The sequence below is a fragment of the Cydia splendana genome, chromosome Z, assembly GCF_910591565.1.
Source record: "Cydia splendana chromosome Z, ilCydSple1.2, whole genome shotgun sequence".
Taxonomy (NCBI): Eukaryota; Metazoa; Arthropoda; class Insecta; order Lepidoptera; family Tortricidae; genus Cydia; species Cydia splendana.
In genome coordinates this window covers 9,221,833-9,247,541 of record NC_085987.1, presented here as the reverse complement: position 1 = coordinate 9,247,541, position 25,709 = coordinate 9,221,833, and the positions used below count along the sequence as shown (strand labels likewise).

At 38.9% G+C, this 25,709-nt stretch overlaps 1 protein-coding gene across 1 annotated transcript in view; it reads left to right on the top strand.

Annotated features, from left to right (window-relative positions):
• Nucleotides 1–25,709, top strand: part of LOC134804230 (probable maleylacetoacetate isomerase 1) — a 45,005-nt gene that overhangs the window by 839 nt on the left and 18,457 nt on the right.

Sequence of the window (25,709 nt, the reverse complement as noted above, 5' to 3'; positions counted from 1 at the left end):
TGCACTCCGGGAGTGCCGACAGAAGTGAAAACTCAATGACTAGTCCAAAATGTCTGCAGCACTATGTATAATTGACCCATCCTCCTTTCTATTGAAAAACTTTAGTTCCGAAATTGCTGGCCAGTGAGCTAAAAATTTGTAGCGTTAATTGTTTAAAATTCGAATAGAAATTGTAATAGTACATTATTGTCGAGGCTCGGAAGCAGCTACTTGCAGGCTGAGGATTCGTTTTAAACGGACGACCTTGGGAGTCCGTTTAATTGAATCCGAAGCCAGCAAGTAGCCTTCCAGCCGAGTCATATATAGTGCTTTTCTCAAAAATGGTGCAAGAAATATAAATATCATAGAAATATTTTACAAAAGCAACGTTCTTACGTATATATTTTCACAGATAAAAGTAGAAACAATTGAAAAAAATAACTTTGCCGCCTTTTTATTTTTTTAATAAAAAAATAGAAGTGTATTTTTCTGCCGAAAATACGCCAACCTATTTGAGACAGCTAAATAGTCGCGGTACTAATCATCTGTTGGCTGTTTAATGGGCCTGTGCCTTCATTTGATATGGCCATTTCAACTTTTAAAAAGTTTGGAACTCGACAAATAATGGAATTTGTATGCAACATTGCAGTCCCAAAATCGAGACTGCAATGTTTTTAACTTTTTAATTTTTGACTGACCATAAACTACGCGCTTCGCGACCTATTTTTTAAACGGCAAAGTCGACTTTGCCGTCCATTTTTGAGAAAAGTTACCTTGCAGACCTCTCATCTAAATATCATGTCATGATATTTTGAGTTTTATTCACCAGTACTAGAGTTCACTTTTATTAGCGATTTCATCAAGATGTAGCTTTATTGAATTATATTGGAGTGATATAAAGTTAGAATTTAGAATGTAACTGTGAGATCCTCGTATTTCAGCCCGTACAAGATTAGAACATTGAGCTTTATTGCTTAATATAAAAGTCCAGTTTTAAATAATGGACCTGATTATGATACGCTATGACTAAAGTTCTTTGGTGAATAACATTGTCCGTCACAGGCGTCACACATGACGTCAGCGCGTTACGCGTTACGCTGTCTCGAGTTTATCATTTTTTCCCCACCTCAAAAAGTGCTCAGCGCCGCTAAAGCAGTTTTCACTTCAAAAATAATAATTAATTAGATAGGTAGTGAAAGTATTTTTTAGGTATATCTATCTATGATAAAGCACGTTTATAAAATTTTCAAGTTGCTTTTCACTAATCGAACCGACTAACAAATCAGGAGGCGTATTACGATTGTAATAACAGGTTATGTATTTGATCTGGATTTGTTATGGAAATGTATGATACAATTAGAGTGACTGATACAATTAGACTAGAGTGACATTTTCTTCTACCAACAACTAAACGTCACTTTTGACACAATCTAGATCAAATTCATAACCTACTATCAGAATACGCCACCAGAAAAGTTATAGGCTATAAGCTGGCTATAAGTACCTATATTCATGGCAGCAGTAGATATCGCCATTGATAAGGATTCAATCTCTCTAAAGAAAATTGCATCTATAATTTAAAGAAGACCGTAAAAATCTTCATTCAATGGGACATAAAATGTTACGCAGGTATTTTTTTCATCCGTGTTCTCGTTTAGGGCTATTGAAAATAATCATATTGAAAATCAAAGGATGTGAGGCAGAATACCTACACTACAAAATCGCAATAATTATAAACAAGGCATCAACAGTAACAATATAATTATTTTAATCATATACATGTCGGACCCTGACACCAGAAAGACGTATTGCAGCGTTATAGTTCATTATTTTAGACGCCTGTATAAAATCGATTAGCAATGTTGAGTTACGTATTATTTGGTTGTAACAAAATAAATAAAGTTGTGTAGAGAGTAACTCCGTCTATTGGCGCATTGTTGAAATAAAGTTGCGTAGAGAGTAACGCCATCTATTGGCGTGTTGTTGAACTGAGATGACAGGTAGAAGGCTTTGGAACGTCGAGAGGTTTCTCTCGAGTGAGCGTAGGCACGAGTTGGCGTTTTTGTCGGTATGTTGGTAGACTGGTCGAGCAGGTTTGCCAACTTGACTGAGGCGGGAGCGGAGAGGCTCGGCCGCTGGTAGTTCTTCTTGATCGGACCGCGCTAGAGATCGGACGTACTCGTTAGCCAACCTCGTGCCTAACTCGCTACGTTCCTGAAGGCTTATACCTGAAGGATTATTCTGATAGCTTATATAATCCCGCGTTCTTTAACCATTTAGCTAAGTGTTTTATTTCAAGTGTTATTTTGATTTCTTATGTTCCATTAGAAGCTTACTTTTATGAAATAAAGAAAGGATGTGTTATGTGTTGTTTTGAAAAGATTTGTCCCTCTGAGTTTGTTGCCGGTCCCATATAGGGCTAAATCTTCTCATGTCAGATATGTAGGGTTGGAGCCGGCCTAGTTTGACTTGAATAAAGATTTAAACGGTTTCTTTTTACTTTCATATCGCTCCCTTGAGTTAAAAATAGCAATTAGTTCTTTTAAACATTTAGTACTGAAGTATAGTAGGCACTAGTATGGTTAACGAGTCCTAATGTTTATTTCATGCAGTGGTAGCAATGGTAGCATACTGGTTTAGCTGTGAAGTAATACATTATCGTACTACCCCACGCGCCCACCGCCTTTGAGACCATCGGTATTCGATATACATAACTGTAGTAAAATACTTTTTCTCAAAAATGGACGGCAAAGTCGACTTTGACGTTTAAAAAATTGGTCGCGAAGCGCGTAGTTTATGGTCAGTCAAAAATTAAAAAGTTAAAAATATTGCAGTCTCGATTTTGGGACTGCAATGTTGCATACAAATTCCATTATTTGTCGTGTTCCAAACTTTTTAAAAGTTGAAATGGCCATATCAAATAAAGACACAGGCCCATTAAACAGCCAAAGAGATGATTAGTACTTATAATTATAATGTTGGTACCGCGACTATTTAGCTGTCTCAAATAGGTTGGCGTATTTTCGGCAGAAAAATACACTTCTATTTATTAATTAAAAAAATAAAAAGGCGGCAAAGCTAATTTTTTCAATTGTTTCTACTTTTTTCTGTGAAAATATATACGTAAGAACGTTGATTCTGTAAAATATTTCTATTATATTTATATTTCTTGCACCATTTTTGAGAAAAGCACTATATATGACTCGGCTGGAAGGCTACTTGCTGGCTTCGGATTCAATTAAACGGACTCCCAAGGTCGTCCGTTTAATACGAATCCTCAGCCTGCAAGTAGCTACTTCCGAGCCTCGACAATAATGTACTATTATTATTTGTGCAAGTTAAACAATTCAGACAGTAATAATCAAATAAACTAACAACTAGAAGCCATTAGGGACGTTATATTCTTGAGAAGTATATGAGTTCGTTAAACTGATTACTCGAAACTGTATTTATATTTATACTTTTAGTTTTTCTATGTTGTATAATTTGTGTGAGTCAATCGGTCCTCGCTAGAAATACGGGCGGCCGGTTGCTCTTTGTCGGATAGAAGCTATATGTGATGTGTCTAGTGGGTGCATATTACAGAAAGTTTCCAGGTCTTCGCCGGGATTGGCGGTATCATGGTGTAAGTCAGGTACCTAAGGTTCGATCGGTTAATCCGTGTACTTAATTCATCTCTTTTTTGTATTAGCTGTGTAAAATGTGTGTAATCAATTTTTCGGTTTATTTTATGTTTCTTTACTTATTTTTTTGTCTGTTACCTTCCGTGATTATTTCTCACTTGATGGTCTAATCGGAAGATCAGCGCTGGAAGTCGCCAGCAACATGCTGAGATGGGACCATTTCGTGACACTTTATTTTTCACTATGTTTTTTCAATGTATGTCTGTTGTCTGTGTGTTTACGAATAAAAAACTATTCTATTCTATTCTATTCTATTCTATTCTAAGCAATTTTATTGGGTCTTAGGTTTTTAAGGTGTCAATTATATATTTTGTATATTTGATAAAGGAATCGAGTGTGTCTTCTTTTCCGATAATGTGTTTTATAGTGTACGGTTCTATGTCCTGGTATTTACCACAGATAGTTTCGTGGTCACATCTGGCATGTGCATATCTGGGACAATATTTAATAAGATGTTCAATGGTTTGTACTGAGTCGTTATCGCATGGGCAGGTGGCGTTATTAAAAATATGAAAGCGCTTTAAATTTGTACAGGGCAAAACATTTTATGGGGCACTGTGGGCATCTACCACATCTAGTGCTGCTACGTCAAAATGGGCTTAGGAGTAGACCGTCGATTATTAAAATAAAGTCGTTAATTTTGTCCTAATGTCCCCTTAGGCTTTAAGGGGATTGATTGGCATGAAAATGGAGCATGAGATTTTATTTTATTTAATGATCATACTACATGTATGAAAACATTTTCCCTTCTTTTTTGGCTTTTCTAGTGCCCTAACATAAATTAGTCTCAAAGATTTTCTATTGTCTGAAATAACGATATTTTCGGTGACAGTTGTTTTCCAAAATCATTAAATGTAATTAAAATCGTTAATTAAAATATTAGACATGGTCTCCTAAGGTCATTTTGGCGTAGTAGCACGGGATCTGGCAGATGCCCTTAGTGACCCATTTAAAATATTCATGCTGTATATATCATGTTGTATAGTTATTAGCACAAATTGGATAAAGCTAACTGTGTGTAACTGTTGTCCGATAGAAAGCTTACAAATGGGAATTTCATTTATAAACTTAATGGAGTCCCAAATTTACTCTTATAAAATGATTTCGAGTACATAAATATTAGTTAGAGTGAGATACATAAATATTATAAATATAATTGAGCCACTTATCCTTGGAACATTATTGAGTCCAGTGAAATTTCTTCAGCAAGCAAAGTGAAACATAAGTACCTACTTATCCGTCTCCAGACCCTCATTTTAAAATATAGTATAATAAGGCCTGCACTACGTTATTAAGTACTAACGTATATTATATTACAGAACATACATAGTAAGAATATCTGTTGGTCTTTTCACGTCATATTTTTATCATTTTACACGCCATTAAAATTGAATGGCCGTTTAGGATAGTTCTCTTTACAAATGGTTTTATCAACTCTAATCTCGACTCTGTACACACTGCTTATAGGTTTTCAGTAGTTGGTGTTTTAAGTTGTGTACCTGAGTCATATTTATTGAAATCTCAATGAAACGTAGGTAACTAACCTGACGACAAGATTTTTTTTTTTATATCATGTGCTTAACAGTGCCAATGAAATTACTCATTGTGCCTTATATAGCAACATATACGACATCTTCACGAGAAAAGAGCCTAACGCTAATATCCGTTCGATTTGCACAAAAGGAAATACGAAAAAGATTACACCACATGCTAGCTTTGATCCTTATATTCATCGAATAGGGCGTACGTGAGAAATATGCAAAGTGACAACGTCCCGTTCTAGCGCTAACTTTTCAATATTTCTGTTGACAAAGATAAAGTTTCGCTACGTACGAGTATCGTGATACAAGACAAAAATAGACGTGTTATCACTTTATGAAACGTCCAAATAAACTTTCAGTGATGGCCTCTATGTGTGCGTCCGCCTGTATCTAGAGTAGCTAGGTAAGAAAGTTTAAACGTCATACTTACAGCAAATGATGGACAACATTACGACCCACCTTGTAGTAAACAATATACGCGGAGCTCGGACTCTATTTAAATTTTAAAATAACATATAGAAATTATAGCAATCTCAATGCTTTCCCGATTCCCGACGCCCGACGCTTTACTGTGGATATAACTCAGTTATGTTAAGACCGCAACATAATCTCTTTTATAAGGATAAGGCCAAAAGAATTTCAGGCGAAAAACACTGATCAAGCAAGTGGAGGGGAAAGAACTATCTTTATCCCGCTATTTTTATTACTGTTACAAAATAACAAGGATCAAGGGGTTATGTAGTGGCGCATATTTAGTGACTTATTTATGCACTATAAGTGTCGCTCCGCTATAGGAATCAAATAAAAAAATTGTGCTAGGTACAATATAAAATAAATCTTACAATAACTAGTGGAAACCGCTGGTACTCTCTGATTTCATAACAACTTAAACATACTTTATTAACTCATACTATACGTAATCGTGAATAAGCTTGTATAGTTTCTTATCCTACACCTATATTAGGGTGGGTCAGAGGCACATCTTCCTTCTAGTCAGTCGAGTCTGAGGATCATCCTCTATCTATTATTAATCCGTTTATTCAACCGGCAAATCCTTTGCCTAAGTATTACAAGTAGGTACCTACGTAGACCAACTAAATTGGTTGCAATTAATTATAGGCGTTGCCAACTGTTGCAATAATGTTATACCGATTACGAATAACGACTTCATCTGAAAAGTACACTAAAGACACCGAGCGTAATGACTTGGAGTGACTTCTCAAACGGTACGCGTCAGTGCGAAAGAAAAGCACCGTAGCAATTCAACTCCTATAGAGAGTTAAAAGGGGACAAAAGTTCAAGTTTTATTTTGAACCTTCAGGATATGAAAAGGAAATTAAAAGTATGTATCGGGGACGAAAATTTTTGGGTCAGGGACTTGAAACGCCATAAGAAGAAACAATGTTAAATTGTTTCGGTGTTTTTGAAAGTTCAACCCCTAAATTGGTGAAAAGGTAGTAAATTGGCTGATATTTTGTATCAAGAACGATTTTTTTAATTATTAGAAAATAAGAATATAGATTTTAGCGTTTTTAATTTATCCCTTAACTTGCTAAAGAGGGTTGAAAGTTGGTAACGAGAATCTAATTTATTTTGTGAGGGACTTGGAAGTTGGAACTTCATAATAGGAGCCAATATCAAAAATGAAGCAACGTGAATTCAGCGTTTTTATAAATTAATCCTCTAAAGGGGGTTAAAATTGGGTTGCAACTTTGTATCGGAATGTTTTTTTTCAGTGAGGTACTTGAAATGTGAAATTAAAACAAACCAAATATTTTTTATTTGGAAATTATTATGTTATTTCTATACTCACAATCACTAGAGCTCTTTCGATCCTAATAGGATTTAAGTATTACCATTCCGTTATCATTTTCATAGACTATGTATATAGTATGTATGACGGTAACGGTATGGAAGGAACGAATAATGTAAGTATATATGGATATTTTGGGATACTCATATTTCTGGGAGTAACTTCGGATATACGGCATATGTATTTGGATATACGGTAGGTACCTAATATATTTCTCTTGTTTCACCAAATTAATAGGACTATTTAATCATTATTTGTCTAGGGACTAAAAATGTTACTTTACGCTATTTTATAGGGCTAAAATCTGTCTGAGCAATAGTTATCCCTTTCGCGCTTTATCAGGTTTACTAAAGTTTATTTAGTAGCTAAGACACTCTTAAATTAACAACTTTTGTTGGGCAGATAACACATCATCGGGTCGTAATCGTACTCCAGTAGGTAAAGTGAAATGAAGATTTAATTAAATGGGAGGATGGACACATTCCCAGAATTCACAGAACACAGGATGGCACAGATAATTTGATATAAAGCTCGTTTTTACTAGGGCATAATTAGTTTAAAAGACTAGAATTATTGAGAATCCTAACCTTTGAAACAAGACCCACTTGTTTTATATTAGATACCTAAGTACTAACCTACGTTGAAAATCAAGTTTTTTAAATATTTTTTTTGGAAAGCTAGTAACTCTGAAATTGCAAATCAATTTCGGCCTCCAGTAGGAACAATGCGTGAAGTCTTTCAAGTGTGAACTTTGAGATATTATTACTATAGAGAAGCCGTACCAACCAAACAATGAAATCGTCGCAATCGCAACCTGTACAGTCACCTGCAATAATATGTTACTCTTCGAAGGCCGCAAAAATATATGACAAGCTCTTATGGCTCTACAATTAAGATCGAGTCAGATATTTTTGCGGCCTTCGTTGTGTAACATATTATTGCAGGTGACTGTACCACGTGAACAAAGCGCCGTAAAATTCATGGCGCTTACGCGTTTGGGTGGCGAGACTCACGCTCCGCTTCTATGGTTTTATAGGAGACCTACCGGCGGAGTCGAATTAAACTTCAGTTAAAATAAATCTCCTATAATTAATTAATAAATACATCAACATTCAAATGACACGGAAAAATCAGCGATTGTTTCTGAATGTCATGCTTCAGCTTAAAACTCGTTGAACCGTAGACGTGTGGCCAAAAAGGCCAGTCCGCTACACTACTCCCCCGCCGAGACCGTTGCTACGGTCGATAGTCAAAAAGATGGGGCGGAAAGTGTACGGTTCGGCCGCTACGAGTTCTTTTTTCTGCAGTTTGTTCCTGCTCTAGCGGCAGATTATTGGGATCAGATGCAGGCACTTGCGGAACTAATGGCGTGTCAGGCGTAGCGCTGCTGTGGCTGAGATTTCCCCAATCGTCTTTGGACATATACGCTGGCTTGAGCCTGTCAATACTGACAGTGTCTGCTTTCCCAGCTCTCTCTATTTTAAATGTTTTGCTTCCTCTCTGCAAAACCTTATATGGGCCAGTGTACGGGGATTCCAGTGATCCTTTGACAGGTCCATGTCGTAGGAAAACATAATCTGCAGAGCTGAGGTCCTTCGGGATATAGAACGGCCTCTGAGAGTGACGAGTGCCAGGAACTGGGATGATTTTAGCTATATGGTTGCGTAGCCTGGCCACAAAATTGCAGTAGTCGACTGCAGTAGTTTCTGAAGGCTTGAAGAAGTCACCAGGTAGGCGCAATGGCTCGCCATATACGAGCTCTGCCGCTGAAGACTGGATGTCTTCTTTCCAAGCACTGCGGATTCCGAGGAGCACCAAAGGCAAAGCTTCTACCCAGTGCGTGTTGGTATGGCACATTATGGCTGCTTTTAACTGTCGATGGAGGCGTTCGACCATACCATTGCAAGCCGGATGATAAGAAGTTGTTGGTCGATGCTCGGAACCAAGGATTGTCGCCAAACTTCGGAAAAGCTCGCATTCAAACTGTCTGCCTCTGTCCGTGGTGATTTTTGCAGGACAGCCAAAGCGGGCGACCCAGCCTGATATAAAGGCTAGTGCACAGGTCTCTGCAGTGATGTCGGCCAATGGATATGCTTCAGGCCAACGCGTAAAGCGATCGATGACCGTGAGGCAGTACCTGTAACCACAAGAAAAAGGTAATGGCCCTACTATGTCCATGTGGACGTGTGAAAAACGATGAGATGGAGTGGAGAATGATGAGATGGGAGATAAAGTGTGACGTGAAACTTTGTTCTTTTGGCAATCTGCGCATTCTTTAGCCCACAATCGGCAATCTTTCCTGATGCCAAGCCAAACAAATCTTTGCGTTACCAGGCGGATGGTTCCTTTAACGCCTGGGTGGCTCAGCCTGTGTACTGCGTCAAATACTTTTCGCCGGAAAGTTTCCGTTATATATGGTCTCGGGTATGCTGTTGAGACATCACAGTACACTTCGATATCGGAGTCAGGGATTCTCAACTTCTTTAGGTTCAGCCCTGTGCCGTGTTGTAATAGTTGATTCAATTCTCTATCTCCGTCTTGAGAATTTTCCAGCGCTTTGTAATCAATCGTATATCCACCAATTTCTTCAACTCTGGACAGGCAGTCTGCCACTACATTTAGTTTCCCTGCCACGTATTGTATGTCTGTGCTGAATTGGGAAATAAAATCCAAGTAGCGGAATTGCCTAGGAGAGCATTTGTCTCTTGTTGAGGAAAAAGCATAAGTAAGGGGTTTGTGGTCCGTGTAAATAGTGAATGGCCTGGCTTCAACCATGTGACGGAAATGCCTGATAGCGTCATATATGGCCAGCAGTTCTCTATCATATGGACTATATTTCTTTTGCGAGGGTTTCAGACGACGAGAAAAGAATGCTAGAGGTTCCCAAGCTCCAGGTGTTACTCGTTGTTGTAGTACAGCGCCAATAGCGGTATCTGAGGCGTCAGTATGGATGGCCAACTCAACGTCTGTTCGAGGATGAGCTAGGGTAGCAGCTCGAGAAAGTCCTTTTTTGCATGCCTCGAACGCTTTCATCATTTCCTGCGTCATCTCGATGGCCTGCGTAGGTTTCTTCTTTGGGCCAGTCAGCACAATATTTAAGGGTGCTTGCAGTTCTGAAGCACTTGGCACGAATCTTCGATAAAAATTAAACATTCCAAGAAATCTGCGGAGTTCTCGGACGTTTTTAGGTGCGGGATAATCCAAAATCACTTGTACTTTGGTGTCAAGGGGTTCTATCCCTTGGGCTGAAACCTTATGTCCAAGGAAAGTAATTTCCGCCTTTCCAAATTCACATTTTGCTACATTAATGAGGACACCGTAATCTTGCAGACGCTGGAATAACGTGTGGAGATGTTGTTCGTGCTCTTCTGTGTTGGAGGAGAAGATTAAGATATCATCCAAATACCCGTAGCAAAAATCAAAGCCTCGGAGCACTTCATCCATAAATCGCTGGAACGTTTGTGCAGCATTTCGGAGGCCAAACGTCATGTACGGAAAATGGAACAGCCCAAAGGGGGTTATAATGGCTGTCTTTGGAATATCATCAGGATTTACAGGAATCTGGTTGTACGCTTTGACGAGGTCAACTTTTGAAAATATTTTGCTTCCTGTCAGCTGCTGTGTAAAATCCTGAATGTGTCGTATTGGGTACTTGTCTGGGATGGTACGTGCATTAAGGGCTCTATAGTCACCGCATGGGCGCCAGCCGGCATCCTTTTTAGGAACGAGGTGCAACGGAGACGACCAAGAGCTCTCGGATCTGCAAGCTGTGCCAACTTCGAGCATGGCATCAAATTCTTTTTGAGCTATTTTTAGGCGATCTGGTGGAAGGCGTCGCGGCCTGCTTGTAACCGGCGGTCCAGGCGTAGTGCGAATATGATGTATGGTATTATGCTTGGGAGTGTTATGCATGCCGGCTGGGCGTGTAATGTCAGGGTACTGACACAAAATGTTATGGTAGTTCGACTCCCCTGACATTACTTTCACTGATGCGATGGATTTTGCTGACGGCTGAGGTGGGGCCGTGATGCTCAATGTTGTTGAGTTATCTATCAATCGCTGGTTTCTGCAATCGACTACTATACTGTAGAACGATAGAAAATCAACGCCAATGATCGGCTTCGATACGTCGGCGACCACAAAATTCCAGTTGTAAATCCGACGGAGCCCCAGGTCCAGTTGCAATTGTATCGAGCCGTATGTGTGTATTATTGAACTGTTAGCAGCAAAAAGTTCATAATTAGATTTTGCACGAGCTCCTCTAATTAATGTGCGCGGATATACGCACAAGTCTGATCCTGTATCTACTAGGAAAAGTGCTTTAGAGGTATGGTCCAATACAAAAAGGCGGCCCGGGTTTATATGGCAGACGTTGGGCGCTAATTTCGGCTGCCGCTGAAGTTTTCCGCTCCTGGGTAACCGCAAGGCCTAGTACAGCGGGTAGCTCTATCGCCGAATCGGTTGTGGTAAAAGCATATGGATTGATCTCTTGGTCTCGATGCGGAACGATCTTGACGGTTGCTAGACCTAAACGGCGCTCGACTGCCACGGAAACTGGATCTAGATGTGTGCGGTGGATTTCCAGCCTTTAAGGCAGCAACTTCCCTTGTGAGTTCAGTCATTTGTCTTGCAATTTCGGATATGTCCGTGCCATGAGTGGTAGTGCCTAATGCATGAACCTGCAGAGTCTGAGGAGCGACGTCATATACCTTGTCCGCCGATTCAGCTAACTCTTCTAACGTAGCTTTGGCTTGGGACGTAATAAGCGCCTGCAGGTTGCCGGGTAAACGGCTTATCCATACGGTTTTCAGGAAATCTTCCGGAATGCCTTCACCTGCCAACGCGCGTAAGTGTCGTAGGAATCGTGACGGCTTTCTGTCACCTAGCTCTTCGTGTTTCATCAACTGTAGAAACTTTTGTTCTTTAGACACGGAGATCCTCGATATGAGCTGCGATTTTATCTTTTCATATTTATTGTCAGCTGGTGGGTTGCTAATAATATCTTTTACCTCTACGGCGTACTTATGCTCCAACTGGCCAATAACGTGGTTAAATTTGGTCGTGTCACTTGATATGCCGGCGATGGCGAACTGGGCTTCCATTTGCGAAAACCATAATGCGGGTTCCTCTGGCCAAAACGGCGGAGTGCGTACAGTGACTTTACATACCATACAAGGGGCTTCGGTAGCGGTCTTGATTTCATCCGTCATTTTTTTTTATTGCTTGTAAATTTATTATGCGAGACTGTTTCAATCGGGGTCACCAATATAGGTGACCTACCGGCGGAGTCGAATTAAACTTCAGTTAAAATAAATCTCCTATAATTAATTAATAAATACATCAACATTCAAATGACACGGAAAAATCAGCGATTGTTTCTGAATGTCATGCTTCAGCTTAAAACTCGTTGAACCGTAGACGTGTGGCCAAAAAGGCCAGTCCGCTACAGTTTGTTGTCAAACCAACTTCAACTGATGGCGCAAAATACTGGGTCTGTGATAGTTCTATACGTTAGTAATAATAGTTCGTTGATTGTGACATGTGTGTTAACCTAATATACTTACTATACTCTTTGGTGTTAACGTTATAATTAATTAGGTAAAACTGCTGTCGCGTTGGATTTATTGCCTGTTTGCTTCAATAACACTGAAAACATGACTCATCACTAGTCAACGTCTCGGAAATCATTGAACCTCCAACTTATAAATCCAATTGACGTGAATTTTCAGTACATTATATTTGAGTCCCTGTCGTCTCTCGACTGTACGCCTCGGCTGCATAATATAAAGCAATTAATAGAGGCACGCGAATCATTGCCTTAATCTAATATTGGTGACGCAATGGCGTCATTGTGTCATCGACCACAATAGCTCCTCGCATGACAATACTCTAGGCCTGAGTGTGTCCATGCTAACGTATGTACCTACGTATCTATTCGCAAACGTTCTGCCTCTACTGTGAGTTCCACCTAGGTAGGTAGGTACCCATTATTTGGAGTCAAGTTTTAACTATGCGTATCTGGAGGTTTTTCTAAGTAAATACTCCGCTCACAGTCACATATCCACATGCACCGACAAGACAAAGACCGAGCTAAGCCTTTAATAAACAGTTTGACAGGTGAACGTGGCGTTGTTACCGACCTACGCTGTAGTCCGCTCAAAACAATTACACAAACATACTTATACAAACACTCGTAAAACATCGATCTACCAATATATACCGATCTACCTACTAAATACAACTACTTATACAATGAAACGTTCCTGCTCAATAAGTTCGTACCAACAAGTTATTTCTAAGACCAATGCAGCACTCAAAATAAAGGTCTTGCTAAAAAATACCTTTAAAGAAAATTGATACCTGTGTGGACGAAAATGAGAATCCATTGTAACTTGATTGAATCGATTTAGGAGAGATTCAAGTAGGATGATAACACGGCAGCATCTCCGAGTCTAAGTAGATGCGGAGGGAGATTTTACATGAATTGCGTCTTGCGAATTGCCCTATGCCCAGAGCTAGAGGTGAGGTAAAGATCCGCAGACAAAAATGTTCAAAATGTAACTCACCGGCATTTTAATTTTATATTTAATTCAATATACGATGCAGGGTGGAGGTGCATATTAGACGTTTAGTTTATTAATAGTTTTTTTCTACTCCTGTACTTTTATCTGTCATGTACATAGTCACGAACGAACATATAAGGGCATACCACGGGCATACGTTATTATTACTCCTTATAAGTCTATAGTCTATTGCCCCAAAAAGCACTTGTGTCGTTTTAGAGACATTACGACACGGTAAGCTAGTGCGGAGTAGCAGGTACCGTGCAGGTGCCACATACCGATACATTGCTACCAACGTGACAAACGATTGAAAGAATACGGTTTTTATCATAGTCTAATAAAACATGGTCTTCTCTTCCCAGAGTGACACAAGCCTACGTCAATTAACATTGCCACTTTATATAGCGCTATCGCATATTATCATATAGCGCTGTCGCATGATGACGTAGGCTTGTGTCAGTCACGTGACTACGAAAAGACGGGAAGAGAGTACCAGCGGAGTATATTATTATACCATGGCTTTTATTTAAAAAAAATCAAATTTGTACTAAGTTCATTGCTACCAATATAATAAAAAATACTTTCTTTGGTATCATCACTATTGGAAAGTGGACTTCTAAGGCCCGTAACACACTTATACCCTATAGCACCACGACCCTGGTGCGGTGCGGTAGTGTGTAACGGCTTTAAAAAAAACATAACCATAGACTAGGGGTCACAAAACCGTGCGTATTTTAGATAACCGGTTTTTCGGTTTTTGTGAAACAGCATAACCGGGTTTCCGGTTTTTTCGGTGATTTCGAGTTTACGTATTAATTTGTAAAATGAGCAAGTATTTTTAAGATCAATGCTTTAATACTACCTTTATCTTTACCAAGACCATCAAATTCCAAGAATAAAAGTTTTTAAAGCAATTCTGAAACGGCATGCCTAAGCAAAATAGTACATGACAATGGTGTTGACACAGTCCTTCTGGAAACACACACCGCTGATAATGCCCAACTCGCTAAACGAGGTAAAATACCAGGATTTGATTTGGTAGCGGCATTAATCATTACACCAATAACAATATAGAACTACAACATACGCCCAGTCATTTCTTACTGCCCTGGTCCACGTGATTTCAAATAACATCGATGGCAACAACATCGCCACCACGATTATTCAAATCAGCGAAACGAGGATATGCACAAGAAAACAGCTTGAAAATGGCACAAAATACCCTGGAAAAGGACCCAGGTCCTAATATCTATTAGATGACTATTTCTCTCGGTGGCGTTTGTGCCCCAGCACTTCCAAGACCTGTGCAACAAACTGGCCAACAAGGAGCAGATACTTATATCGACCGGGATATGGACCGTGATTACCTTTTGCATTGTTTTCGAGCTCCCGATATTTCGACGCAGTTACATGCATCTTGTTCACGGGTAACCTGGCGGTCACGGTCAGTATAAGTCTAGTGAAAATAACCGTGAATCATTCAAAACAGTTAAGGAGCTGAGAGTAAAATTCAGGGGCAATCTTCTCCACTCAACTTCCTTCCTAAATATCTCCGTAGCATCCTGGATAGAAACCTCAACTTCAAGGAGCACTTAAGCAGCCTATTTATGTGCAAAACTGGGCAAATATATACTGGTGAACGCGTCCACAGTTTTCACGTCTCTCAGTCATGATGATACGACAAAGAAGAAGAAAACGCGGCATTTACTCCGCCTGATTGACTTTTGTTATAATTAATACAATAAACATTTTTAACTAGAGATCAATGAGCGTTACTACTACAACGTTGAACTAGGGAAATTAAGGGATATTTAGTGAAAATAGTAAGCTGTTTATTTATACAATTAGTGCGTACTTATAATGTGTTGTATTGTTCTAAATATCATAGTAAACTCTAAAGTGTTGTTGTTGCTCATCAAAATAATTAAACTTTGTATATAAAACTGTAAAATCGAAAAACTCGAAAAAGCCGGTTTTATCAAAGTTAAAACCCGGTTTTTGCAATTGGCACTAAACCTGGTTTTTCCGGTTTTTTCGATTTCGGTGAAACCGGGTTTGTGACGCCTACCATAGACATTACTAGTTTGTACGTTTCCCGCCTTTCGCGATAATTTCTTGTTCTTTGGGTACTCTGCGTTACTATTTGCTTTACGTTCATAAAAATTGTTGAAAATGGATGAAGAGGACAACATTGTTTCTACACCTGAAGAAATATCCGCTGCAGCAAAAGCAGCGACCGAAAATTTGTTTCCTAAGTACTAAATCGCAGCACCTAATATACGACCAATCTTATGAGAAGTTCATGGCGTGGAGATTGGAGCACAAAACTTCGTCATTCTCTGAAAACATCTTATTGGCGTATTTTCAAAGACTAATTTGAAGCACCGGATCAGATCTATCTTTTAAGTAAGGTTGGTATATGTTATTAAAATTATTGATTTTAGAGTACACAGTACTGTCGTGCTATATTTATGTAGGTAGGTACATTTTATATTTTTGCATTGAAACTGAATATTATTTAATTCTCCTTTTTCTTGTTACAGGTTGCAGTAATATTTGGTATCATGGGATGGGTGCTTGTCGCAGACAAAAGCTACATACATATAGTCTATCTATCTTTTCTTTCTATACAATTAAGCTGAAGACGGTCGAAAGTCTGTACATGGAAGATATTTGAAAAAAAGTTGGCTGGGGATACTTAGAATCGATAACAGAACACGTTCCAAAAGTTTTTGGAATTTTTGTCTATTTGTCTGTTTATCTGTTTGTCTGTTTATTTGAACGTACATCACGTGAAAACGGCTGAACGGATTTTGATGAAAACTTTACTAATCTGTCGACAAAATCCCCGGCCAGGTTACAGGTTATAAAAATTCAACCCCTAAAAGGGGGGGTAGCCACAACAGTCGATTGACTTAAGTTTGCCCCTGAATCTTATGGCGCTACTTAGGAAGGAGGGGCAAACTTTTTTCAAATATGTGCTACCACTATTGAGTACCCTGGTAAACTAACAGTTGGCGCTGATTTTAATACGTTGTGACATGAATAAGCCACCGAGGAAAGATTTTGCCAAATTAACTCTAAGTTTAGAAAAGGGGTACGGATATCAACAAAAATAATTGAATAATTATGTTGATTTAATAAATTAATAATACAACAAAATTAAACGACAGTAAATTAATTGCCCCTCATTGCACAGTGCCATCTTTTGGGGAACTGAATAAACATTAAGTAATCAAGTAAACTAAAAATGAGTTTACATAGTTACGTAGTGGTAAAATAAACACACATATCAAAACGCGTATAATTGCATAACTATTTAAAATTATTAATTTTCTCCATCATGCATTATACCTAATCGTAATTATATCGCACCCATATCAAATCCATATTCATACGTATCGCCTCCTTTAAGCACTTCATAATGGCCACGAAGGTGGGTACTTTAAAAAAAAACATTGACCTCTGTCATTTGCAGTGCCGAATTAACCCTTTTAGGCAAAATAAGCACTTGCTTAGGGCACCACGTCTAGGTGGCACCAAAACCGTAGGCCAAAACAAGCGCAGCGCTGCATCAGCATTGCAGTCGCCGTGGAGTAGGTACCTACATGAAACTTTTATACGTGTACAAGTACCCATCTAATAACGAAGGGTCGTAGGGATCAAGTAAGAGAGTGAGGGTACGTAAGAACATCTCCAACGTAGGTTTTCGATTTGACCTTACGCGGAGGCCATTAAAGTCATGGAAAAAAATCTTGCTTTCGGGCTTGCGGCCAGCCGATTTTTTCGACATAGGTTACCGATTTTATAGCGAATTTTGCTCTCTTGCACGCCAGATTTGTCGGCCAAGCCGAGTTGCTCTTTAGCCGCGATCCTGAGACCTAACTGTCAAAGTGTTATAAGGGCCCCCGTGAAAGCCGAAAACTAAAAGCATCCTATCAAGTAGCGCTTTCGAGTGAAGTCAAAGAGCGAGCAGTAGAAGAGTCGTGATTACATGCATAGATTCGATTTCAAGCCACTCTTTTGCAGTTCGGCGTAAGGTCTTATGCGAGGTCTTCTGCCTTATGGCAAAGTTGATCTTCTGCCTTAATTACACTTGGGCGTGGATCCAAATCCAAGCTTTCCTCTTTCGCAGCTGGGCCTTCTGCCTTGCTCACACTTCGCCAATTCAATTCACTTGGTCAATTCCAAGCTCTGCTTTCTTGCATCTTTTCTGTATGAAAACAACCTCGCTGAGACCCCTAAATGTCCAGCCCTATGCGAAGCTAGGCTGATAGAAAACTGTCCCATCCCTTCTCTGTATGAAATCCTGAATTCGCGCCTGGTTGGGACTCAAAGTAAAAATGAACAACTGTCTATCAAATTGTGTTTTTTATATCGAAAACTTTTCGCGCTCGCTTCGCTCGCGTTTATAATAACATTATAACATATGATAAAGGTGACATTCGGGTGGCGACTGCAGTAGCATTACTCTGTTACAACATTACTGCTGCAGCACTGTCAATTTTCGTGATAAAATGATGTGACTGATTTCCATAAAGTAGAAATGTACAACTGTCTATCAAATTGCGTTTTTATATCGAAAAAATTTCGCGCTCCCTTCGCTCGCTTTTTCAATAACTTTCTAAGATATGGCGACTGTAGCAGCATTACTCTGTTGCAATGTTACTGCTGCAGCACTGTCAATTTTCGTGATAAAATTATGTGACTGATTTCCATACTAAAAGTAAAAATGTACAACTGTCTATCAAATTGCGTTTTTATATCGAAACATTTTCGCGCTCGCTTCGGTCGCGTTTTCAATAACTTTCTAAGATATGGCGACTGCACCAGCATTACTCTGTTGCAACGTTACTGCTGCAGCACTGTCAATTTTCGTAATAAAATGATGTGACTGATTTCCATAATAAAAGTAAAAATGTACAACTGTCTATCAAATTGCGTTTTTATATCGAAAAAAAATCAGCTGTAATGCGGCAATGAACGTCACTCTTACCAAAAAAAATCAATGTAATCTCGATGACCCTAGGGAGAGGGGGCACCATGCAGGCGCGGATCCACCGTTGTGGGCACGGTGGGCATGCCCACAACCCTAATTGGGTGCCCTATTGCTTCCCCGAGTAGAATTACGCCGATTTTTTGTTTCGCAGACGCTTTGGCAGAGGAACATTTTTGCAGAATTTCGCAGAGTAGTCAGTTGATGGATACGCAAATTTACTTTACGTAGAATGATCGTTCGGTGAAAGTCAAAATTGCCCGAGTAAATTAACCATTGGCCGAAACAGGGTACCTAGGTACTTAGTTAAATAGAACTCCTAGCTGTCTTAAGTATTTAATATCAGCTGACAACTCAAATTATTAGTGATACAGAATAAACAGCATTTTTTTAAATTGTTAACTTATGGAGTCTTAAATGTAAACATTCAGAAATGTTTGTACAATTTCTTAAAATAATTCCAGCTTTTAATTGACTGTCATAGGTCTATATGGGTATGGAAAGGGCTCCATAGACCTTACAAAAAATCGCATGCCATTTTTGGTAAAATTCCGACTACTTAAGTGTAGGGGCAAGTGCTCTACATGTGGATAATTTCCAGATTTTGGCCTTATTTTGTTCATAAAAAAGTATTGACAATGTCATATACTTATTTATTTCTTTTGAATAATTATTAAATAGTCTATAATTGCCGACTAGTTTTATCACGTTAGCTAGGTACTTAAATAGGAACCAGAGATATAAATCAATGTTAAAACTGATTTCTGTCCATAGGTACGACTACTGTTTGTACCTAATGGATTGTATGATATTAGGCAGGGTTTGTACCTATGGACAATATTCTTGGTACAACTTTTCAGCTATTATTTTGGACTTGATATTGTCTCCAGGGTCTACAAATACCTCGGAATCATCGTTTAGTTCGCAAAGCTTTAGACGAATAAAGCTTGATTTTTCGTTAGTCAGGGTGTCCATATTAGGTACACTTCTCTACATCCTTTTTATTAACCATACTATTTAGTTATCAATTAAACATCTGGCGAAATGCGAAAACTGTAGAAAACAACACTGAAACCTTGAACACTTGTATCATTTACCGAATTCACAAAAAACATTTATATTACGAGGATAACAATTTAGTTAAAAAAACTTTTTTTCAGAGCCAAAAAAATCTTCGTACATTTATAAATATGGTGAATAACTAATTGTTAGTAATACAAGAAAATGCATTTTTTTAAGTTCACGATGGTAGTCTACCGTTAGTTCTTTAAATACCGTCAGTTTCCACATGTAAAACCGTCCACAGTACTTATACTTAAGTATATGTAGTGTGATTAGGGAATGCAAATCGGTTATAACCGTAACCGAAATATTCGGTTATAACCGAATATTTTGACAAAATTTCATAACCGAATATTGGAAACTCGAATAACCGGTTAATACGGTTATTTTCGGTTATTTATTTATGACTTAAATTGTATGTTTTTATCATCAAATGACTACAAAATCCTGCCATTTTTGGCTGTGACGCCTGTGACTATGATTTTTGTCATTCGTGGACTTTAATAACAAAAATATACCAAATTTACTTCTCTTATTTATGAAATATTTTTATTGAATATTGTATCACGTTCAAGGTCATATTTTACTTTTACTGTATTTGGTGTGTTTTATTAATAAACGAAGACTTTTACTCACTTTCCCTAATACTGTAGGTACTAAAACAAAGATTTGATATTTTTTTAATTACTTCATTGTAAATTTATAATTTTTCGTCTAAAATAACCGTAACCGAAACCGGTTATGAAGTTTGGCCGGTTATTGCATTCCCTAAGTGTGATCGAGTGCCACTTGTCAAAAACTTTAAAAAAAGTTAGAAAACGTTACTCGACTGAAGGTTGCTTGATGAAAAGATTACTCTACCAAATGAAATTCTTCTAATAACTGGTCTGCTAATTTACACAGAAGCGATCTGAATGATATCTGAAGAGTCTACCAAAAGTTAGTCGACCAAAAGTTACATCTACAAATAATTGACTCTGCAAAACCATTTTCGGCGAAACGTTGTAAGCGAATCAACAATCTGCTAAAAATTGGTCGGGGAATCATTAGGGTAGGTACCCCAGCTGAATACAGAGCTCTAATTATTTGCAAGAATATAGATTATTCACTAACAGGGGCAGTTATTTCTAGCTTAATGCCAGGTTTTAATTTACAGCCGAAGGAGTTTTTTAACGTAGTTATCTATCTATGTGTGTATAGACTGAAATAAAAGGCTTGCGATCCCTCTGCGAATTTACTGGTCTGGTAATCATGAGGTACCCTCGACTCGCACTTGGCCGATTTTGGAGTGGCTGTGACCACAACCTTTTTTGAGGGCTGGATCCGCGCCTGGCACCATGGTCTAGAAATGCTTAGGGCATCAAAATATCTTAATCTGGCACTGGTCGTTTGCGGAGTCTAACGATTTGGGACTCGCATTTAATACGCATTACCATGCCTTCCAGAAAATAATACAATCATTCGCGAAAGTCTCGCAACGCATTGAGGTTACAAGGGGCACGTGGTCTTCCTCAGGAGTCTGAAGAAGACGACGGTGAGTGGCGCTTTAGCCAGGCAGGCCGCTTCACTTTCGCTCGCGCGCGTATACCTTACTGTATCGTCCGATATACATCTACTACTCTGTCGTTTAAATCACGTGTAAAATTTGAATAAGGGCGAAAAAAACTATTGATTTTGGAGTGTAGTTTTATTTAGTGGTACCTAATTGTAAAATATTTTGTCTGAACTGCAGTCCTCTAGCATATCCATCTGTCAACCTTACTTCAAGTTCCGCCTCCAGGGGAGAGGGAGAGAAATTAGGATTAGAAATTAGCCGCTTACTGACACAGACCGAATTCCACGCGGGCAGAGCCGCGGGCACAGCTAGTAATTAATACTACTATCCAAAATTTACATTTACATTTTCATGAATAAAATTTTGTTTATAATTTTTTGTATTTTATTTAATATTGCCTACTCATAGAAAAAACATTGTATGCAACGTTGTATAAGTAGTCAAAAAATGCTCATGGCGTATTTATTAACAATGTTCGCCTTCGGCTCACATTGTTACCCACGCCACTCACATTTTTTGACCCCTCTTATAAAACTGTTGCATAAAATACTATTAAATATTATATTATTTATTATGAATGTTTGTTTGAATAAATACGAGAATAGTGAAAAATAATAATAGTTACTACTCACGCAGCATCTGGCTTGCAGACAACTAGGTACTGTATAAATATTAGAATTGAGTTGACTATGTATTATATATGTTGCAGTCAAAAGTGTGAACTGGTCAAAAGAACTTTTAACCGACAAAAACAGGCAAAACTGCTTTTGACTGAGCATGTTGGTCAAAAGTAGTTTTACCTGAAAATCATACCTATTTCTGGCAGCAGTTTCGTTTTTAGGGCGTAGCAAAAAAAAATAACCCTAACCTACCTATCTCTGGGAACAGTTTCGTTTTTTGGGCGTAGCAAAAAAAAAAATAACCCTAACCTACCTATCTCTGCGAGTACTTTTGACTGATAGTAACAGTCACAATTACTATTAACGAATGATTTTCAGGTAAATCTACTTTTGACCAACATGCTCAGTCAAAAGCAGTTTTGCCTGTTTTTGTCGGTTAAAAGTTCTTTTGACCAGTTCACACTTTTGACTGCGACATATGTATATATATTTCACAGAAAACGTTTCACAAATGGTCATTAAATACAAAGTACAAATAAAAACCGGCCAAGTGCGAGTCGGACTCGCGCACGAAGCGTTCCGTACCATTACGCACTTAAATATTTATTATATTCTGTTTTTAGTATTTTTTGTTATAGCGTCAACAGAAATACATCATCTGTGAAAATTTCAACTGCCTAGCTATCACGGTTCATGGGATACAGCCTGGTGACAGATAGAAGGACGGACAGACGGACAGCGGAGTCTAATAGGGTCCCGTATATGCCCTTTGGGTACGGAACCCTAAAAAGTACCTAATTATTTTTCAAACGTTTCACCTATTCCACAAATATATCACTTAATAAAACTACATTTGACAAATAAAACTTATTACAAAAAAGGGAAAACGACTTCAATAAGCATAAGATAAAATATGTATGTGCGTAACCGACACGTATCAACCTACGCACCAGGGTCAAGGTACGCTTAAAAATTTGGCTTGGCACCGACTTCAAACATACCAGTTGGCAGACAGGAAATAAAGGATACTTTCATTATAGAAATGGAAAATTTCTATTGATAAACAATGAAAATGATGATTGATGATATTAAATAATGAATGAAATGATATGAGAAGTTTCCAAAATTATTCAACGTGGAAATTTCCCTATTTCAGTAACTTTCCGACCGCACATCGGTAATATATAGTAGTCGCATTTACAGGCTTTGATACAAAAGCGTCACATTATATCTCTTTCTCCGGTCGAATTGGGCCCCTGTATAAATTGAGCGGTCAATAACATCTCAATTTATCAACCAATGGAAGCCATTGCCTTAGTGTAACTGTACTATTGTAGGTACATATAGAAAAACTACGTCTGAATTGGTATTTGGGTCATTGTATCGTTCTAATAGACGCAATAGTTTCTATTTGATCATGAGTAAGTGTCTTTCTTTTAAATTTTGCTGGTACTTAATGCAAGTGAGATTTATTGTTGTTTTATTCTCTAAACAAAATACAAAACTGCCATTTACGTCAGCGTTCTGACGGCGTTTCTGAATTTGTTCTGACTGCATATTTATCTACGTTCTTGATAAAGGTAGGATTCGCATTTGTATAAAAAACACTGAAACAGGATGAAACTCTTTAACTGGCACCTTATGTTCAGGGCGAGGAGAGGTAAACTGTAATATAAAACGGGGAGTACGAGAGACTTGGATCTTCGATCGTTAGCCCAGGGAACCATCATAGTAATGATGTCATGAATGACGAAAAGCTTAGTGCAAATGACGCTACAATCGTTTAAAAAAAGACAGACTTATTCTGGGTTCCTGACCTTTGGATTTATATATAATTTGTGGGTTTTTAACCTCACTAAATATCATGGTGGACTGTACCACCACCATCACCAGTACGGCTACCACCAGTTTTGACATTGACATAACGCTCACGTTTACGTAACTTACTTTCTATGCATCTCGCTCGTACTCGCATATGCGAGCAATAGTGCAAGCGAGATGTACAGAAAGTAAATTACGTAGACGTGAGCGTTATGTCAATGTTAAAACTGATGGTAGAGGCTCAGTTACAACGTAACAAGTTAGAATTTATTGATCACTAGCTGTGCCCGCGACTCCGCCCGCGTGGAATTCGGTCTGTGTCAGTAAGCGGCTAATTTCTAATCCTAATTTCTCTCCCTCTCCCCTGGAGGCGGAACTTGAAGTAAGGTTGACAGATGGATATGCTAGAAGACTGCAGTTCAGATAAAATATTTTACAATTAGGTACCACTAAATAAAACTACACTCCAAAATCAATAGTTTTTTCGCCCTTATTCAAATTTTACACGTGATATAAACGACAGAGTAGTAGATGTATATCGGACGACAAAGTAAGGTATACTCGCGCGAGCGAAAGTGAAGCGGCCTGCCTGGCTAGAGCGCCACTCACCGTCGTCTTCTTCAGACTCCTGAGGAAGACCACGTGCCCCTTGTAACCTCAATGCGTTGCGAGACTTTCGCGAATGATTGTATTTTTTTCTGGAAGGCATGGTAATGCGTATTAAATGCGAGTCCGAAATCGTTTGACTCCGCAAACGACCAGTGCCAGATTAAGATATTTTGATGCCCTAAGCGTTTCTAGACCATGGTGCCCCCTCTCCCTAGGGTCATCGAGATTACATTGAATTTTTTTGGTAAGAGTGACGTTCTGAGAATGGAAATTAGTCACATCATTTTATCACGAAAATTGACAGTGCTGCAGCAGTAACGTTGCAACAGAGTAATGCTGCTGCAGTCGCCACCCGAATGTCACCTTTATCATATCTTAGAAAGTTATTGTAAACGCGAGCGAAGCGAGCGTGAAATTTTTTCGATATAAAAACGCAATTTGATAGACAGTTGTACATTTTTACTTTTAGTATGGAAATCAGTCACATCATTTTATCACGAATATTGACAGTGCTGCAGCAGTAACGTTGCAACAGAGTAATGCTGCAGCAGTCGCCATATCTTAGAAAGTTATTGAAAACACAAGCGAAGCGAGCGCGAAAATTTTTCGATATAAAAACGCAATTTGATAGACAGATGTACATTTTTACTTTTAGTCCCAACCAGGCGCGAATCCAGGATTTCATACAGAGAAGGGATGGGACAGTTTTCTATCAGCCTAGCTTCGCATAGGGCTGGACATTTAAGGGTCTCAGCGAGGTTGTTTTCATACAGAAAAGATGCAAGAAAGCAGAGCTTGGAATTGACCAAGTGAATTGAATTGGCGAAGTGTGAGCAAGGCAGAAGGCCCAGCTGCGAAAGAGGAAAGCTTGGATTTGGATCCACGCCCAAGTGTAATTAAGGCAGAAGATCAACTTTGCCATAAGGCAGAAGACCTTGCATAAGACCTTACGCCGAACTGCAAAAGAGTGGCTTGAAATCGAATCTATGCATATAATCACGACTCTTCTACTGCTCGCTCTTTGGCTTCACTCGAAAGCGCTACTTGATAGGATGCTTTTGGTTTTCGGCTTTCACGGGGCCCCTTATAACACTTTGACAGTTAGGTCTCAGGATCGCGGCTAAGGAGCAACTCGGCTTGGCCGACAAATCTGGCGTGCAAGAGAGCAAAATTCGCTATAAAATCGGTAACCTATGTCGAAAAAATCGGCTGGCCGCAAGCCCGTAAGCAAGATTTTTTTCCATGACTTTAAGGGCCTCCGCGTAAGGTCAAATCGAAAGCCTACGTTGGAGATGTTCTTACGTACTTACCCTCACTCTCTTACTTCCCTATCCCTACGACCCTTCGTTATTAGATGGGTACTTGTACACGTATAAAAGTTTCATGTAGGTACCTACTCCACGACGACTGCAATGCTGATGCAGCCCTGCGCTTTTTTTGGCCTACGGTTTTGGTGCCACCTAGACG